A 14,009-nucleotide genomic window follows, 5' to 3' on the forward strand; every position below is an offset into this window, starting at 1 on the left:
GCACTCTATTCTCCCGATTCTCCTCTACGGCGCGGGGATCTGGGCAGATTTCCTGAAAAATACTGCCACGCGATGACGACGGTATAGAGACTGAGCAAGTTGACGATCGCCTGCTCCTACCGGACTTTTTCAGCACAAGCCGACTGGACACGACACGAGAGAACGCGGCAACGATGGAAAGAGGCAGGACGCTACAGATGTGGGAACCACGATGGACAGAGGAGAGAACAGGTAACTGGACGATACAGGATCTGAGACCGTGGATCTGACGGGACTTTGGGGACGTAAATTTTTACGTCACCCAACTTTTGACGGGACACGGTTACTTGAGATGATACCTGCACAACATGGGCGGAGTGCGAACACTGAACTGTACATACTGCGGACATGAACGGGACGACGTGGAACACACGTTCTTCGAGTATGGCCGCTGGACAGGACTCACAATCAGACACAGACTGGAATAGGTCGTCGGAAGCATCACCTCCGACAACGTCGTTGAGGGAACGCTTCATGGAACAAAGCAGTGGCAACTTGTTGGAAACTATCCTGAGACGACAGAACGTAGACATAACGAACCTGACATAATGAAACTGCCGTGACAGATGAAACAGAAAGGACGGATAGAGCGATGGTACGTACAAAGACAGATCCCCAAAACAGAAGTGATATTAATATAGTCCGCATGACTCGTGTAAATCCGTAACTCGGATGCTGCAACTTCTCAGGAAGAAGAAGTAATAATATTACTGCCAACACCCGCCAAGTCCGATAGGGTATGTTTCTAGGAGGCGCAAATGCCGGTGCAGAGCAAGAGGGAAAATGCATCAGAAATCATCATCAGGTGGCGGCAGCGATCTTCAGATGTTCATTAGAAACACTCGCATTTGCACAATTCTGCAGGAGAACTGCAGAAAACCTTGACCAGGTGTATCCAGACCGTGTTCAAACCTCAACCCGCCAATTCAGTGCCTGATCGACGTGGTCTGTTTTACAATTTTTATAAGTTGCCGCTCAGCTCCTATGTGGTAGGCTTGGGATTTGAACTTAAGTCCTTCAGTTCGGCAGTCTCGCACGCTACGCGCTACGCTACTACGGTCAGTCAAATCAGTGAACAATTTCCAAAACATATTTTACTCTATTTCTGTTATTATTGAATAATAAATTATGCATCTTATTTTCTGAACAAGATTCACATTCCATAATCTCCGGACTCAAGCTCATTTGGAAGGCCCGTTAACAACTGTTTACATGATGTACTTCGATGACTAAACTTCACATGGCCTAAGATTCTTGGCCATCTTTCCTTTTAACTCATGATATTTGGACATTCGGCACTGTTTACAAAAGTCCGTTCATGTTTCAATTTACTTTTCATTTTGTAAGTTTTGTTTGCTTTGAATGCTACTGTCACGTGCGGAGCGGTCTCGCACGCGACTACTTAACCCTCTACGAGAAGCGTAGAGGTTTATATTTATTTGTAAGTGGATAAGTAGGTGATCGTCCTCTACAGGGCGATCCTGGAAATTCGGTAGGAGGATTCATTATTAATGTTGTTAGAAATATTTATGAAATGCAAACTTTAATGATATAACAAATGAAAACAGCAAGTGAAAATGCGAGACGAGGAAGCAGCGTTACAAAGTAAATTCTTATTCTAGCTATTCCCACTCATACTTTTACTCACTCTTCGGTGGTTACAAGTCCGAATGGCTCACACATACACTTTCAACACTCTCACACAGGATTAACTCTACACGTCTCTAACGAGTTCGTGGCACAGATTCTAACAGTTAATGTCTAGCTTCGGAAGGCTGATATCACGATGCGAGATGCTCCTGCGACCGCGAATAGAATTAGAGGAGTTCTCTCTAATTCGTCGGTGACGCTCAAAGACTGATATACGCTATACATGATAGCTTCTAAAGGAGCCTGGTTCCGTTGACGTTGGTTTTACTTTGTCTCTAATGGGACTGACTTCGCTCGCTCGCACGACACTTTGCAAATTTGAAACAAAGGCTCGCCTCGCGATGATCATCCTCGAAGCGCGTGATCTCGCGCTCGCCTCATCCCGGTGTTGATTACACCCGGGATCTGGCGTGCGCAGGAACGCTGACGTTGCGATGGTTTACTGTACCGCTGCGCTTTTGTCGTGCCATGAACAGAAATATAGGATGTCCCTAAATTGAGGGACACGGACCAGCCAGCGTGATATCTGACTCAAATCCAACCGAGAATTTCTTTGCCGCAAGCTCGTCCGACGCATAGTTTTTGAATTATAAGCGATAGCGTTAGGCCAATCAGAGTGCACCATTCCATCTGGATTTGCCGCCACGGAAATTGCTGTTTTGTTCGTCTGGGTGAATTATTATTATTCGTTTACGAATTAAATATCGGCACCTCCCCTCTCTCCCTGTTGTACCCCTTCTCGAGCGCTGACCTCGGTATTGTTGCCGCGGCACACGCTGCCGGCCGCACACCCACGGACGCACACTCGTGTGTGTGAAACATAAGCGAATGCCCAGCTACACAATACTACGAAACACACATCTACGAGTGAAAATAAAAATAAATCCCCAAATAAATCAGCGGATTTAAAATTTAATATTATAAAACACTTCCAATCATCGATGTATGCATAAAACTAGAGATTTTAGATGATTAATATGCCGTTAGGGTTCATAATTACTCATTCAATCAATCTGGCTTGAGATCTTCAGAATTATGCTTTCCGAACATTTTTTGTGTCTTTGCAACATAATTTTTCCACTAGTTTTAAATTCATCATTGACATCCGATTTTTCAATCATGCGAGGGAAAAATAACTCGCTGAATTGACGTGTCAATAGGTTTGTAGATCAATTACGATTCACCTGAGTTAACACAAAATAACTGAATAAATGAGAATTCACTGAATCACTAAAAATGATAACTGAAATCATGAGAATTATTTGAGATATAACTCAAAGAAGATCTCAAGCCAGATTGATTGAATGAGTAATTATGAACCCTAACGGCATATTAATCATCTAAAATCTCTAGTTTTATGCATACATCGATGATTGGAAGTGTTTTATAATATTAAATTTTAAATCCGCTGATTTATTTGGGGATGTATTTTTATTTTCACTCGTAGATGTGTGTTTCGTAGTATTGTGTGGCTGGGCATTCGCTTATGTTTCACACGCACGAGTGTGCGTCCGTGGGTGTGCGGCCGGCAGCGTGTGCCGCGGCAACAATACCGTGGTCAGCGCTCGAGAAGAGGTACAACAGGGCGAGAGGGGAGGTGCCGATATTTAATTCGTAAACGAATAATAATAATTCACCCAGACGAACAAAACAGCAATTTCCGTGGCGGCAAATCCAGATGAAATGGTGCACTCTGATTGGCCTAACGCTATCGCTTATAATTCAAAAACTATGGGTCGGACGAGATTGCGGCAAAGAAATTCTCGGTTGGATTTGAGTCAGGTATCACGCTGGCTGGTCCGTGTCCCCCAATTTAGGGACATCCTGTATAAGGGTGTTATATTTTATGAATTTAATAATGGCTTGACAATAATTCTCAGATTACACTTCCTCAATTTATATTATTTTAAGAGTAAAGCAATGATATATATTTATATGTATGTGTACACAGGCGGCCTACGTGACACTACCTCTATAACTCTCTTATTTTCGTCAATAATTTTGGCACATTCCTTTAGAAACTATAGTATTATTTTCAGTTAATTTTCTGCAACTTATGAAATTTGCAGATATATCTTATGCGTAAAATAGACTTTTCATATTTAGTTCATTACGTTTACCGAACGCATCAAAGTAACTCACAGCATTTCCAACTTTCGTTGCTTTTATCGACCCATTATCTCCCAAGTAAATATTTTCAGATTTTTGAAGTACAATGCTATTGTCAAAATTATTTTGATCATTGACTGTATGGTCGGTACAACCCTTATTAAGTAACCATTCTAATTCATAATTACTCAACCTTTTCGTTTCGGTGATGTGTACCGCATGTGCTGTCGCTACCCAGGCGCTCGGTCCCGATCTGCTCTGCTTGCTCGTGAACGCACTTTGTTGACGACGGAAGTTACCGCGTACTCTGCCGTAGTAACCTCTTCCAGCTCTGCCTTGGCTGCGACACGTGTTGACCCTCGTCATGTTCCACCATTAGGTCCTTCTTGGCCGCCATTTTATCACTCTCTTGCAAAATGCCCGGTTCTTCCACACTTAAAGCAGTTTTTTTTTTGGTTCTTCGTTGCTGCAAATATATATTTTTTTTATCATGCCCACTTTGAATCTTTGGTTCAGCTAGTTTAATTTTATTTTGCACGTAGTCTCCCGTTTGATCTTCATCCCTTAACGTATCAATCAGTTCATCAATATAACTGTATGACTCCGGCAACGTGTTTAGCATGTAATCCAATTTTTATTTTTCACTTACTTTAGCACTTACGACTTTTAACAAATTTACTGTTTTTGCGAATTCATTGAAAAATTATGTCGTATCAGTATAATTATTTAATCTCATTCTTTCTAGTCTATTCCTGCACGCAATTTGAAGAATCATTGACTTCTTTAGATACATATTATCTAAGTTTTTCACAATCTCGTAAGCTGCTCTCTCTTCATTGACAAATTCTACTTGCTTATTTGAAAGCGAACTATGTATAATATTTATAGCCTTTAAATCTTGTTCATCCCAGTAATCTTTGTCTCATGAAATCTCATCCCTAGTTATCACTGTATCATATTTCTCAAACTTCAAGAACATCTTAATTCCCATTTCCCACATGATGTGATCTTCACCATCGAATACCAGTATCGTCATTTCATTTTTCTCCAATATGTTTTTGTTTTGTTTTCGAATGTTTCATCGTGTTCAGAATTTCTCACTAGATTTAAATTTTACATGTGTTGATAATTGCATCACCCAAACACACCGCGAACTGTTACCATGATAAAAGTTTGGTAATGCTTGGAGTAATTAAAAAGCAGAAAACATTTCAATTGCGAAATGATTTAATAAAACAAGAAACTTGACCTTGGTGATACAGATACAAGCCATTCGACGTTCTCTGCTCTCACCCGCTCTTAATCTCTGCCCGCGTTACGAATTTTCTCTGACACATCACGCGACATCACACATATATGAGGATTAGGTAGGAACAGACATACATGTGTGATGAGTCTACTCTCGCTCTCGTACAATAAACGTGTATTCTAATTTCTAACAGACTTGTAGTGTCTTCGTATCATCGATTGCGTTTCCTGAAATTGTTCATTTCCTACCAAGCTCCGAAAGTTTGAAGAAAAAGTGTGTTGAGCAACTCCAAAAACACCATACTCCCACATATTGTTCGGATTACATTAACTCACATGCAAGGTATCTCAGGTTGATCTCTGATTGCAATCTATTCCATATATGTGTGGTGCATAGAAAAACAAGCAGCACGCATTTTTTCCGTCGCCCATGAAACACTTCAAGGGGCGAAACAATTCGTCCTGAACCCTAGATAGAACCAAACTTAGAGGTTTTGCGCTATCAGTCAATATACAAGAAGGTTTCTAAGCCACTGTGTTTACTTAGTACTGACGTCAGCCCCCTACTCTGACGACAGCCTCGATTCTTGCAGTACCCACAGTCCAACCATACTATCATCTGATATTTGCTCTTCGATGAGAAGACTCTTACCGATGTACCGATGGGTGATTTATTCATTCATTTATTACTTATTTATTTTTTTATTTCTCTCCACTCTCTGATAAGCACACTCTTATCGGTAGATAATCCTGTTTTTCCAAATCAATTTTTTGAATTTAACGGAATTCTAAGTTTAAAATGACGGTTGTTTGCTATAGATATACATATGAATGCTACGCAAATGAACGATACGCTTGAACCTCAAGTTTTGTAATTCTTCCATGGTAATACGCACAAGATGCATCGGACTGTCATTCGGCATTTTTTCGTAACCGCTCATTGGAAGAGGTATGCAGGTTCACACACGTTTTCCAATATAGCGGCAGAAGGCTTTTGAAATGCATAGTTTTTCCATTCACATAATGATTAGAATTTATTTTCAGCTTACTCTTTATCAATCAGATGAATGACCTCGTACACATTTTTCCTCAAACATTCGCTCAAAGCATCGGCAGAGACGTGCAGGTTTACAACATGTTTTCTCCGATATGGCGGTTTTACTTTTAGAATGCATTGTTTTTTATTAACATATAATATTCTATATTTCTTTATATCCTCAGGAGTTCGGGAACTAACGCCGATAATTGAGGACAATAGTTTCTCTGTAATAATGAAGATGAAATTTATTATTTGTACAGTTTTACGACTACCATTTATGTCAATTACCAGGCTCTTATAACAAAGCAACAACATTCAGTGCTTATTATTCGCAATGTTGTTCCCGTATTTATACAAGTTTTGATAAAAGTCGTTTAAATTCCAATGAATATCTTTAATAGCTTTCTTTAAATCAATTCATGTTTCTATATATGTTCGACTCCTTTTCTTCCATCTTTTCTCGTAACACATGTCAACAGCAAGATAGCAAACAAAACGGCGAAGCAAGATAGCGGATAAGATGGTAGGCAAAATGGCAGGACAAGATGGCGTGCTAAGATATCAGACAAGATGACGGACAAGATGGTGGAGCAATATGGCGGAACAAGATGGTGAACAAGATGGCACACAAGATGGCAGAGCAAGATAGCGGAGCAGGATGGAGGAAAAGATAGTAGAGAAAAATGGCAGACAAAATGGTGGACACGGTGGGGCAAGATAACGTAGTGGCGGGGCAAGATTGCGGAGCAAGATGGCGGGGGAGTATATCGTTTTAAAATAATAGGCTAGAAATATTGATAGCTAACAAACTTTCCCAAAATTTTTTGACTCCAGATATATTTTCATCCGGAGAAAACGCTGCAAATATAAATCAAGATGGCCATAGCTAGGGGAATATTGGTAGACTAACTGTAGTCAACATACCGTTTAGAAAGAACGGTAGGACATTTCAAATATAGAACACAGATGTACAACGATAAGAATTTATTGTGGAGAAGGACATGGTTGGTATATGTATAAATCGCGATCATTATTCGGTTCCACCTAGCCCAATATACTTAAGCAATAGTTATAAAAGTTTATATATCGCTGAACTGAGTCATGAAATTTTTCACACCATGAGGGGAAGCAATCCCAAGCCAGGTTTCACCCTACCGGTTTTTCACGTGCCACGAAAATGCATGTCAGCTGTTCCAACAAGAAACCATACTTGGAAAGGTAGCCAAAGAGACAAGGCCTGGACACGTTCGATAAATTCGGGACCTTGGACTTTCTCTGGTTATGACGATCATGTGGACGCCAGACGCCTTGCCAGGGGCTGCAGGCTGAGGGTCCCACGCCAAGGGCCTCACGAATGTGACGTAGGTGTCTCTAGGTTTTTTTTCCAACCCATGCCGGACCACTCATGGAGGTACTTGGCACTGCCTCCAACCCTCCTGGGTTCAGTCTATACATATATTAAATGTTGCTTAACCATAAACCGGTCGCTGTCGAATCGTCGCCGTCGAAACATCAAATCGTCGAGTCGTCGTCGAGGCTTCGCACTCCAAGGTGCACTTTCACCCCTGGTATTAAAGACCCGATTCCATGAGTATACGTTGCTCTCGTACAACACTTGTAGTTTTGTCACATTGCTTCGTTATCAGTTCACACATTACAATTGTACCCTGATACGTTTCTTTATCAGTAGATCTACGTGTATCTACCAACTGGGAATGCACAACCTCGTATGTGTATCACTAGGGTGATCCTTATTCAGGGGTCGGACGCATTTTTAATCAGACGCCCCCCAAATCGGCTCCAAATAATTTAAAAAAAATATCCTCTTTTTTCAGATCTTTATCTAGCCTCTAACCCCTCCCCCCCCCCACCTCCCCCGGAGGGTAAATTTCCCCATTTGAAATACACATGTTTCCGCCATATTCTCAGAATATATTTTATTCTAAGAGTAATGATTTCTTAAAAAAATCTGTAAATGCGAGATTTTAGTGTTCTTTGGTCCTACTATATGAAAAAAATTTCACAATATCATACGGATCAATTTAGACAAATTGCACACCCTTCAACCTTATGAAGCATAGTGGTAACCCACGTTACCACCTCGATTTTCTTGAATTTTTTTAATTTTTTTACTTCTTAACGTATTCAGATCCGGTTTTTTGCATTTTTTAGTTACTTTAGTCATGAAAAAACATGAAAATACAATCTAATCGGCATAATTGTTTATAATATAAGTTTTATAAATAAACAAACTAAAAAAAATCACGTTTTTTTCGGAAAAATTCATTCGTGAAGAATATATCCAAGGGAATAACTTGAAATTTGGTGAGAGTGGGTTTTTGCGGTCTCTGATTACGAATCCGATGTCAGATTTTTCAAATTCAATATTTAAATTTCAGTTTTCACCATCTTGAATTTTTGCGTTTTGCAGATTTGATAGCGGATTCGTAATCAGTGACCCCAAAAACCCCCCGAGTGAGAATTTTTACGATTATATGACCATTTAAAAAATGTATGTTTCAAAGGTTTAATCTGACTTTTTTTTCAATTCAACAAAATATGGTATCTAAATGTGAAAACAACGAATGTTTTATAATTTTTCTCCTCCTTAGGTCACACAGGATTATAAGGTAGGATATTGCATACAAATTTTTAGTTGTGGGACCATGCCAATTTTTTTTATGCTCTTTTTTTTATCGAGCGTGCTCGTCGTCTCCACCAACCAATCACTATTTTCATCCGAAAATTCATCCTCCAATCATGATTTTTCCATCCCTCCGTAAGCGTGTCTATATTTCATCCAACTTTTTCAATCTATCTTTGTTCGAAATTCGCGCTCAACTGGCTGTGGCAGCACCTGCCCAGTCATACTCGCGGGGTGGGGTACAGATTTGTTGCTCCCGGCCCTGATCAACCAATGACGGTGAATTCAAGAATGAGGACCCAACTTCCGCGAAACGGCCCTGGCCTTCATCCCGCCATCCATTACTGTTCGCTCGTTAACACGCCGTACAACGTGCGCGAGAACGCTCAAGCATAAAATTGTAATAACTCTTCTCGAATTCGCTCAAACCAAATAAAACTTTTTGTCAAATCGGATATCTTATCGCTCAATCGTGCGTTGCACTCAACCGTGAACTCTTGGACGTAACTCATTGACAATCAGTGAATCTCGATTCACGACCACGTGGTCGGCGAAATTCTCACGCGACACGCGACACACGTGGTGACTCGTGGTGCACTCGTTTCATTCTTCTCGACTCAGTAAATTTTCTCATTCAATTCAACTATTGAAAAATCACAAACCATTAACTGGGATTATTTATTTAGATAGTGGCTGTAATTTCGATATCGTGCTTTACGAGTGCTCGATGTTTTTTTCTTAGTTCGATTGAATTTATTCGTCGCGATCATGTCTATGCGATCGAATTCGCGACAAAAAATTTATCTAATCGGTAATCTAGATACGCAGATTTACGGAAATAAATTACCATCGAAGCAGCAAGTACTTAGAGTTTTGTTTTTCAACATCAGAGAAGTAAAACTAAGTGTTCGAGAGAGTGCAAAATTAGTCGTGAACGAAGTAAAAATTTTCTGGGAAAAAGCTCGCTTACCCACTCAACAAGGGTGTCGGTGCGTAGAAAATGTGGTGGCATTGCACCAGAAATGGGCTATTTTGCAAACAAAGGCAGGAAAACCATCAAACTTCGAAAGGGAAGAAGCGTTCTGTGATGATATTAAGAAATTATTTGATATTGCTCACGGTGATAATTTGAAACAGTTAATGATATAAGAAGGGAGTTTCTAGAAAACCAGAGACGAGAGAATTGGATCGGCTACATCAACAACATCGAGGGCATATTCGAAAGAATGGAACGAGAAGAAATACGACAGAATCAAATAATGACTCAGAGACAAGAAAGGAGCCAAATTGATCAAAATATTTTACGTAAGATATCCATCATTAGATTATTGACACATCTTTGAAATTCACACAAACATTGGGTAACTGGTGACAAGATAAAGACGCTTTGCGGATAATTTTAGATTCTTGTGATTTTTAGTTAAACTTTGTAGAGATTAGATATTTAACTTAAAGAATATTGATTCCTATCGACTAAGTGATGGGTTTGAATTTGAAATGACCATTTATTATTTATTATTTATACATTATTGTTAATTATATGATAACTTTGATGGTTTGTTGTAGATGATTTAGCCGAATTAGCTTTGAGTGACGAAGACCCCTCCCAGAGTCTCAGTCAAAAACGTATTGGTATTTATTCAAGTATTTCTCTGGAATATGATCGTGAAGATGAGGCTGGACCATCAGCACCGAAGAAATCGCGAGGCACTGTTAACATTTTTATCGATAAAATCGTTGCGGCTCTCGATAGATGCAAAATGAGCGACAGAGATGCTGTTTACTTAGTCGCTGCTATAGCAGAGGGCTTACACGCCAATTTAGAGTCTTTATCTATCAACCGATCATCGATTCGTACATATCTACGGAAAGTCAGAAAGGCTAGAGCTTCCAAAATCAAGAATGTTTTCGAAAATGTTTAGTTCAATGCTCTCGTTGTACATTGGGATGGGAAGGTTTTACGCGATTTGGTCCAACATGAAATGGTTGACAGACTTCCTGTTGTGGTGACGAATGGTGAGGTTATGAAGCTCTTAGGTGTTCCTGCGTTAGAAAACAGCAAAGGTATCACTCAAGCGAAAGGAATTTATGACGTTCTTGAAGATTGGGGTCTTCTAGAATCAGTCAAAGCTCTGTGCTGCGACACAACAACGTCCAATTTAGGACATAAGAATGGTTCTGCGATTCATTTAGAACGTTTGTTGCGAACGAATATTCTGTATCTGCCCTGCAGACATCATATATTCGAATCGATATTGCGCAGTGTATTCGAGAAAAAATTGCCCATAACAGCAGGACCAAACGTTCCACTTTTCAAGAATTTTCGAGAAGCTTGGGATAAAATTGACAAAACAAGATTCGAGAGTGGATTGGAAGATCCACAAGTCAAAAGAGTAATTAAACCCGAGCATATCAGGATGATAAGTTCATTCGTATACAATTCATTGACGAAAATTCAACCACGAGATGATTACAAGGAGCCTTTGGAATTAACTCTGATTTTTCTTGGTGAAGTCCCATTGGATAAAGTTACATTTCGCTATCCTGGAGCCTTCCATTACGCAAGATGGATGTCGAAAGCAATTTACTGCTTAAAAATATTCCTGTTCAGCAGTCAATATGGAATAAGTGGAAAGGAAAAGGTAGCCGTTCGGGAAACATGCATTTTCATTGTAATGTTGTATATCGAAGCATGGTTCACCGTACCACTTGCAGCGGCAGCACCGAATCGCGACTTGCAATTTTTAAAACATCTCTACGCATATAAATCTATTGATGAACAAGTTTCAAATGTCACGCTTCAGAAATTAAGAACCCATTTATCGTATTTGAGTCCTGAAACAGTTGCGATGTCGTTTTTCGATGTGAACGTATCGTTGGATATCAAACGCAAAATGGTTGCTGCTATGAACCCGTACGATGAGATCGACGAAGTTTTCCCGAAACGAATCCAGATCAATCATGCTGATATTGGAGCTTATTGCGTCAAAAAAATTGATCATTTTGTTACGCCTCAAACAAGAAACTTTTTCGCAAGGTTTGAAATTGATGAAAAGTTTTTGGAGACTGATCCAGCGCTTTGGTACGAAAATGCAGCATATCAGAATAGTTCAAATATTGTGAAGAACTTAAAAGTTGTGAACTATGTGGCAGAAGGAGGCGTTCGGTTGTTTACAGAGTACAACGAAATTCTCACTGGAGACAAAGAACAAAAACAATTCATTATGCAGCTCGTAAGTGAACACCGGAGGATGTTGGAAGATGCAAAAAAAGAAACGGTTATGAAACGTATGTAATCCAGTTCTATCCATTTTTTAATATGACCTGTTTTTCATATCTTCAATAAATCTGTTTCTACCAAAATTCACTAAATTTTTCAACTGTATTGGGTTTTATTTCTCCAACTCTTACCATTTTATCTGCAAAAATACGGAAAACCATTCAGAGAAGGCTCATGTTATGCCCTATAGGGTAAGAATCTCGATTTATATTAACTTTAGATGATCCCAAAAACCTTTTATTTTGATCAAAAGTGAATATTTTAGGTTCGTATTACGATGTTGTAGAAAAATAGAAGCATGCAAAAATTGGCAAGGTTCAATTACTGAAAATTGGTATAGAATGTCCTACCTTACAATTCTGTGTGACCTTAAGAGGAGAAAAATTACGAAACATTCATTATTTTCACATATAGATACCATATTTTGTTGAATTGAAAAAAAAGTCAGATTACACCTTTGAAACATACATTTTTTAAATGGTCATATAATCGTAAAAATTCTCACTCGGGGGGTTTTTGGGGTCACTGATTACGAGTCCGCTATCAAATCTGCAAAACGCAAAAATTCAAGATGGTGAAAACTGAAATTTAAATATTGAATTTGAAAAATCTGACATCGGATTCGTAATCAGTGACCGCAAAAACCCACTCTCACCAAATTTCAAGTTATTCCCTTGGATATATTCTTCACGAATGAATTTTTCCGAAAAAAACGTGATTTTTTTTAGTTTGTTTATTTATAAAACTTATATTATAAACAATTATGCCGATTAGATTGTATTTTCATGTTTTTTCATGACTAAAGTAACTAAAAAATGCAAAAAACCGGATCTGAATACGTTAAGAAGTAAAAAAATTGAAAAAATTCAAGAAAATCGAGGTGGTAACGTGGGTTACCACTATGCTTCATAAGGTTGAAGGGTGTGCAATTTGTCTAAATTGATCCGTATGATATTGTGAAATTTTTTTCATATAGTAGGACCAATGAACACTAAAATCTCGCAGTTACAGATTTTTTTAAGAAATCATTACTCTTAGAATAAAATATATTCTGAGAATATGGCGGAAACATGTGTATTTCAAATGGGGAAATTTACTCCCCGGGGGAGGTGGGGGGGGGGGAGGGGTTAGAGGCTAGATAAAGATCTGAAAAAAGAGGATATTTTTTTTAAATTATTTGGAGCCGATTTGGGGGGCGTCTGATTAAAAATGCGTCCGACCCCTAAATAAAGACCACCCTAGTGTATCACCTATTTGTCATCGGGATTTATGAAATTACTCTGTTTGTGTTTAATCCTGATTTCGTTCACACACATTGAGAAAGTACAAGCACAGCAGAAAAATCTGATCTTGCTAACGCATTATTCCAACAATCATATTCTACAAGTCAGACTGTTGTCCTTTCGTCGTAAACTTCTTATTCCTTGTGCGTCAATTTTGTTAAATTTCAATCGAACGTGATGGATCTTGACAAAATGAACCTTGTCTGCCACCTGGAAACTCTACCAACCAAGACTATAGCAGATCTGCAAGTCAGGGAGAAGTGTGACGTGATGAGGGTAAGACACGTCAACACTAAGTTCGGTTCGCGTATTCAACTAGCGCTTAACGAGCAATTTGAAATCTTTCTTTCACCAAGAATCGTTCGTCTTATAGAACGCGATATCGATTAATTCCCGGAAATCCGTAAAACGAAAGTTGAAGATCTATGAAGAATCTATGTCTAAAATATCTTGGAGGTGAATGTAATAAAGGGTCTAGCCCAATAAGCACGTCAAAAATGGCTCGGAAATTAGCGGCCGGAAATAGGGGCGGAAGATTTGTCATTCAAAAGAACACATTTCGGCCAAATTCGAACCCTTAAATCTTTCTATTCAACGCGAACGGTCAAATATTACCTTTTGGCGTATTTCCATTTTTTCTCTGACCTCATCAAAGATGTTACGTCCGTGGATGCTGTTTATTCCTAAGCGGTAAGAAATAAACTGATTCGACTTCGC

At 39.1% G+C, this 14,009-nt stretch overlaps 1 protein-coding gene across 1 annotated transcript in view; it reads left to right on the forward strand.

Moving 5' to 3' along the window:
• The window catches only part of LOC124293695 (glutamate receptor ionotropic, NMDA 2B), a 1,867,270-nt gene that overhangs the window by 1,781,026 nt on the left and 72,235 nt on the right, over positions 1-14,009 (forward strand). The window lies entirely within an intron of this gene.

Source organism: Neodiprion lecontei, chromosome 3 (genome assembly GCF_021901455.1).
Source record: "Neodiprion lecontei isolate iyNeoLeco1 chromosome 3, iyNeoLeco1.1, whole genome shotgun sequence".
NCBI lineage: Eukaryota > Metazoa > Arthropoda > Insecta > Hymenoptera > Diprionidae > Neodiprion > Neodiprion lecontei.